This window comes from Leptodactylus fuscus, chromosome 3, assembly GCF_031893055.1.
Source record: "Leptodactylus fuscus isolate aLepFus1 chromosome 3, aLepFus1.hap2, whole genome shotgun sequence".
NCBI classification, from domain to species: domain Eukaryota; kingdom Metazoa; phylum Chordata; class Amphibia; order Anura; family Leptodactylidae; genus Leptodactylus; species Leptodactylus fuscus.
Window position 1 is genome coordinate 123,925,895 of NC_134267.1, and position 5,000 is coordinate 123,930,894.

Sequence of the window (5,000 nt, forward strand, 5' to 3'; positions counted from 1 at the left end):
TTAATCTCAGGGTTGTGGGTTCGAGCCCCACGTTGGGCGGAGGTTGGTTTATTTTCGTCATTCTTCCCCCAACTGTCAGCTTACAAGTCCTCTTCCCATCCTGATCAGACAAAAAATGAACTAAAAAAAGAGACCTTGAATGGAGCAATAAAAGTAAACAACCTTTCAATGGAAGGCCCAAGAGGCATGAAAACCAACCCATAATTACACTCCTTCCCTGACAAACAGCTGACATGGCTGTTTGCATCCAGGATGCTATTTTACTTGGAAGGAGTTAGTCAAGGAGAAATGGAACCAAGGATACCCATTTGGAAGAACAGGCAAAACAACAAAATCAAGAGTATCGCATTGGCCGGGAATCGAACCCAGGCCTCCCGCGTGGCAGGCGAGAATTCTACCACTGAACCACCAATGCTTGACGGTGTTTATGTTGATGCTAGCGGCTCCTCCCGGACTTAGGGGCCGGACTGGGATGTTTTCCACCGATGCCGTCTCTATCCTGCTGTATAGCCCCACAATGAAGCCACACCGAGCCCGGCTAGCTCAGTCGGTAGAGCATGAGACTCTTAATCTCAGGGTCGTGGGTTCGAGCCCCACGTTGGGCGGAGGTTGGTTTATTTTCGTCATTCTTCCCCCAACTGTCAGCTTACAAGTCCTCTTCCCATCCTGATCAGAAAAAAAAATGAACTAAACAAAGAGACCTTGAATGAAGAAATAAAAGTAAACAACCTTTCAATGGAAGGCCAAAGAGGCGTGAAAACCAACCCATAAATACAGTACTTCCCTGACAAACAGCTGACATGGCTGTTTGCATCCAAGATGATATTTTACTTGGAAGGAGTTAGTCAAGGAGAAATGGAACCAAGGATACCCATTTCGAAGAACAGGCAAAACAACAAAATCAAGAGTATTGCATTGGCCAGCAATCGAACCCGGGCCTCCCACGTGGCAGGCGAGAATTCTACCACTGAACCACCAATGCTTGACGGTGTTTATGTTGATGCTAGCGGCTCCTGCCGGACTTAGGGGCCGGACTGGGATGTTTTCCACCGATGCTGTCTCTATCCTGCTGTATAGCCCCACAATGCAGCCACACCGAGCCCGGCTAGCTCAGTCGGTAGAGCATGAGACTCTTAATCTCAGGGTCGTGGGTTCGAGCCCCACGTTGGGTGGAGGTTGGTTTATTTTGGTCATTCTTCCCCCAACTGTCAGCTTACAAGTCCTCTTCCCATCCTGATCAGAAAAAAAATGAACTAAACAAAGAGACCTTGAATGAAGAAATAAAAGTAAACAACCTTTCAATGGAAGGCCAAAGAGGCGTGAAAACCAACCCATAAATACAGTACTTCCCTGACAAACAGCTGACATGGCTGTTTGCATCCAAGATGATATTTTACTTGGAAGGAGTTAGTCAAGGAGAAATGGAACCAAGGATACCCATTTGGAAGAACAGGCAAAACAACAAAATCAAGAGTATTGCATTGGCCGGGAATCGAACCCGGGCCTCCCGCGCGGCAGACGAGAAATCTACCACTGAACCACCAATGCTTGACGGTGTTTATGTTGATGCTAGCGGCTCCTCCCGGACTTAGGGGCCGGACTGGGATGTTTTCCACCGATGCCGTCTCTATCCTGCTGTATAGCCCCACAATGCAGCCACACCGAGCCCGGCTAGCTCAGTCGTTAGAGCATGAGACTCTTAATCTCAGGGTCGTGGGTTCGAGCCCCACGTTGGGCGGAGGTTGGTTTATTTTCGTCATTCTTCCCCCAACTGTCAGCTTACAAGTCCTCTTCCCATCCTGATCAGACAAAAAATGAACTAAAAAAAGAGACCTTGAATGGAGCAATAAAAGTAAACAACCTTTCAATGGAAGGCCCAAGAGGCATGAAAACCAACCCATAATTACACTCCTTCCCTGACAAACAGCTGATATGGCTGTTTGCATCCAGGATGCTATTTTACTTGGAAGGAGTTAGTCAAAGAGAAATGGAACCAAGGATACCCATTTCGAAGAACAGGCAAAACAACAAAATCAAGAGTATTGCATTGGCCGGGAATCGAACCCGGGCCTCCCGCGTGGCAGGCGAGAATTCTACCACTGAACCACCAATGCTTGAAAGGGTCTGTTTTGACACTAGCGGCTCCTGCCGGACTTAGGGGCCGCACTGGGATGTTTTCCACCGATGCCATCTCTATCCTGCTGGATAGCCCCACAATGCAGACAAACCGAGCCCGGCTAGCTCAGTCGGTAGAGCATGAGACTCTTAATCTCAGGGTCGTGGGTTCGAGCCCCACGTTGGGCGGAGGTTGGTTTATTTTCGTAATTCTTCCCCCAACTGTCAGCTTACAAGTCCTCTTCCCATCCTGATCAGAAAAAAAAATGAACTAAACAAAGAGACCTTGAATGAAGAAATAAAAGTAAACAACCTTTCAATGGAAGGCCAAAGAGGCGTGAAAACCAACCCATAAATAAAGTACTTCCCTGACAAACAGCTGACATGGCTGTTTGCATCCAAGATGATATTTTACTTGGAAGGAGTTAGTCAAGGAGAAATGGAACCAAGGATACCCATTTGGAAGAACAGGCAAAACAACAAAATCAAGAGTGTTGCATTGGCCAGCAATCGAACCCGGGCCTCCCACGTGGCAGGCGAGAATTCTACCACTGAACCACCAATGCTTGACGGGGTCTGTTTTGACGCTAGCGGCTCCTGCCGGACTTAGGGGCCGGACTGGGATGTTTTCCACCGATGCCGTCTCTATCCTGCTGCATAGCCCCACAATGCACCCACACCGAGCCCGGCTAGCTCAGTCGGTAGAGCATGAGACTCTTAATCTCAGGGTTGTAAGTTCGAGCCCCACGTTGGGCGGAGGTTGGTTTATTTTGGTCATTCTTCCCCCAACTGTCAGCTTACAAGTCCTCTTCCCATCCTGATCAGACAAAAAAATGAACTAAAAAAAGAGACCTTGAATGGAGCAATAAAAGTAAACAACCTTTCAATGGAAGGCCCAAGAGGCATGAAAACCAACCCATAATTACACTCCTTCCCTGACAAACAGCTGACATGGCTGTTTGCATCCAAGATGCTATTTTACTTGGAAGGAGTTAGTCAAGGAGAAATGGAACCAAGGATACCCATTTCGAAGAACAGGCAAAACAACAAAATCAAGAGTATTGCATTGGCCGGGAATCGAACCCGGGCCTCCCGCGTGGCAGGCGAGAATTCTACCACAGAACCACCAATGCTTGACGGGGTCTGTTTTGACGCTAGCGGCTCCTGACGGACTTAGGGGCCGCACTGGGATGTTTTCCACCGATGCCATCTCTATCCTGCTGGATAGCCCCACAATGTAGACACACCGAGCCCGGCTAGCTCAGTCGGTAGAGCATGAGACTCTTAATCTCAGGGTCGTGGGTTCGAGCCCCACGTTGGGCGGAGGTTGGTTTTTCTTGGTCATTCTTCCCCCAACTGTCAGCTTACAAGTCCTCTTCCCATCCTGATCAGACAAAAAAATGAACTAAAAAAAGAGACCTTGAATGGAGCAATAAAATTAAACAACCTTTCAATGGAAGGCCCAAGAGGCATGAAAACCAACCCATAATTACACTCCTTCCCTGACAAACAGCTGACATGGCTGTTTGCATCCAGGATGCTATTTTACTTGGAAGGAGTTAGTCAAGGAGAAATGGAACCAAGGATACCCATTTCGAAGAACAGGCAAAACAACAAAATCAAGAGTATTGCATTGGCTGGGAATCGAACCCGGGCCTCCCTCGTGGCAGGCGAGAATTCTACCACTGAACCACCAATGCTTGACGGTGTTTATGTTGATGCTAGCGGCTCCTCCCGGACTTAGGGGCCGGACTGGGATGTTTTCCACCGATGCCGTCTCTATCCTGCTGTATAGCCCCCCAATGAAGCCACACTAAGCCCGGCTAGCTCAGTTAGTAAAGCTTGAGACTCTTAATCTCAGGCTTGTGGGTTCGAGCCCCACGTTGGGCGGAGGTTGGTTTATTTTCGTCATTCTTCCCCCAACTGTCAGCTTACAAGTCCTCTTCCCATCCTGATCAGACAAAAAATGAACTAAAAAAAGAGAACTTGAATGGAGCAATAAAAGTAAACAACCTTTCAATGGAAGGCCCAAGAGGCATGAAAACCAACCCATAATTACACTCCTTCCCTGACAAACAGCTGACATGGCTGTTTGCATCCAGGATGCTATTTTACTTGGAAGGAGTTAGTGAAAGAGAAATGGAACCAAGGATACCCATTTCGAAGAACAGGCAAAACAACAAAATCAAGAGTATTGCATTGGCCGGGAATCGAACCCGGGCCTCCCGCGTGGCAGGCGAGAGTTCTACCACTGAACCACCAATGCTTGAAGGGGTCTGTTTTGACACTAGCGGCTCCTGCCGGACTTAGGGGCCGCACTGGGATGTTTTCCACCGATGCCATCTCTATCCTGCTGGATAGCCCCACAATGCAGACACACCGAGCCCGGCTAGCTCAGTCGGTAGAGCATGAGACTCTTAATCTCAGGGTCGTGGGTTCGAGCCCCACGTTGGGCGGAGGTTGGTTTATTTTCGTAATTCTTCCCCCAACTGTCAGCTTACAAGTCCTCTTCCCATCCTGATCAGAAAAAAAAATGAACTAAACAAAGAGATCTTGAATGAAGAAATAAAAGTAAACAACCTTTCAATGGAAGGCCAAAGAGGCGTGAAAACCAACCCATAAATAAAGTACTTCCCTGACAAACAGCTGACATGGCTGTTTGCATCCAGGATGCTATTTTACTTGGAAGGAGTTAGTCAAGGAGAAATGGAACCAAGGATACCCATTTGGAAGAACAGGCAAAACAACAAAATCAAGAGTATTGCATTGGCCAGCAATCGAACCCGGGCCTCCCACATGGCAGGCGAGAATTCTACCACTGAACCACCAATGCTTGACGGGGTCTGTTTTGACGCTAGCGGCTCCTGCCGGACTTAGGGGCCGGA

General features: G+C 48.2%; 9 non-coding genes across 9 annotated transcripts; 5 read left to right on the forward strand and 4 right to left on the reverse strand.

The window, feature by feature from the left end:
- Positions 1 to 344: 344 nt before the first annotated feature.
- On the reverse strand, positions 345 to 415 carry TRNAG-GCC (transfer RNA glycine (anticodon GCC)). The gene has a single exon. It is a non-coding gene; the product is annotated as a tRNA-Gly (tRNA).
- Positions 416 to 532: 117 nt separating this feature from the next.
- TRNAK-CUU (transfer RNA lysine (anticodon CUU)) lies at positions 533 to 605 on the forward strand. The gene has a single exon. It is a non-coding gene; the product is annotated as a tRNA-Lys (tRNA).
- Positions 606 to 1,099: 494 nt separating this feature from the next.
- TRNAK-CUU (transfer RNA lysine (anticodon CUU)) lies at positions 1,100 to 1,172 on the forward strand. The gene has a single exon. It is a non-coding gene; the product is annotated as a tRNA-Lys (tRNA).
- Positions 1,173 to 2,043: 871 nt separating this feature from the next.
- On the reverse strand, positions 2,044 to 2,114 carry TRNAG-GCC (transfer RNA glycine (anticodon GCC)). The gene has a single exon. It is a non-coding gene; the product is annotated as a tRNA-Gly (tRNA).
- A 117-nt stretch (positions 2,115 to 2,231) lies between these two features.
- On the forward strand, positions 2,232 to 2,304 carry TRNAK-CUU (transfer RNA lysine (anticodon CUU)). The gene has a single exon. It is a non-coding gene; the product is annotated as a tRNA-Lys (tRNA).
- Positions 2,305 to 3,177: 873 nt separating this feature from the next.
- On the reverse strand, positions 3,178 to 3,248 carry TRNAG-GCC (transfer RNA glycine (anticodon GCC)). The gene has a single exon. It is a non-coding gene; the product is annotated as a tRNA-Gly (tRNA).
- Positions 3,249 to 3,365: 117 nt separating this feature from the next.
- Positions 3,366 to 3,438, forward strand: TRNAK-CUU (transfer RNA lysine (anticodon CUU)). Its single transcript has one exon. It is a non-coding gene; the product is annotated as a tRNA-Lys (tRNA).
- Positions 3,439 to 4,310: 872 nt separating this feature from the next.
- On the reverse strand, positions 4,311 to 4,381 carry TRNAG-GCC (transfer RNA glycine (anticodon GCC)). The gene has a single exon. It is a non-coding gene; the product is annotated as a tRNA-Gly (tRNA).
- Positions 4,382 to 4,498: 117 nt separating this feature from the next.
- On the forward strand, positions 4,499 to 4,571 carry TRNAK-CUU (transfer RNA lysine (anticodon CUU)). Its single transcript has one exon. It is a non-coding gene; the product is annotated as a tRNA-Lys (tRNA).
- The last annotated feature ends 429 nt before the right edge of the window (positions 4,572 to 5,000 follow it).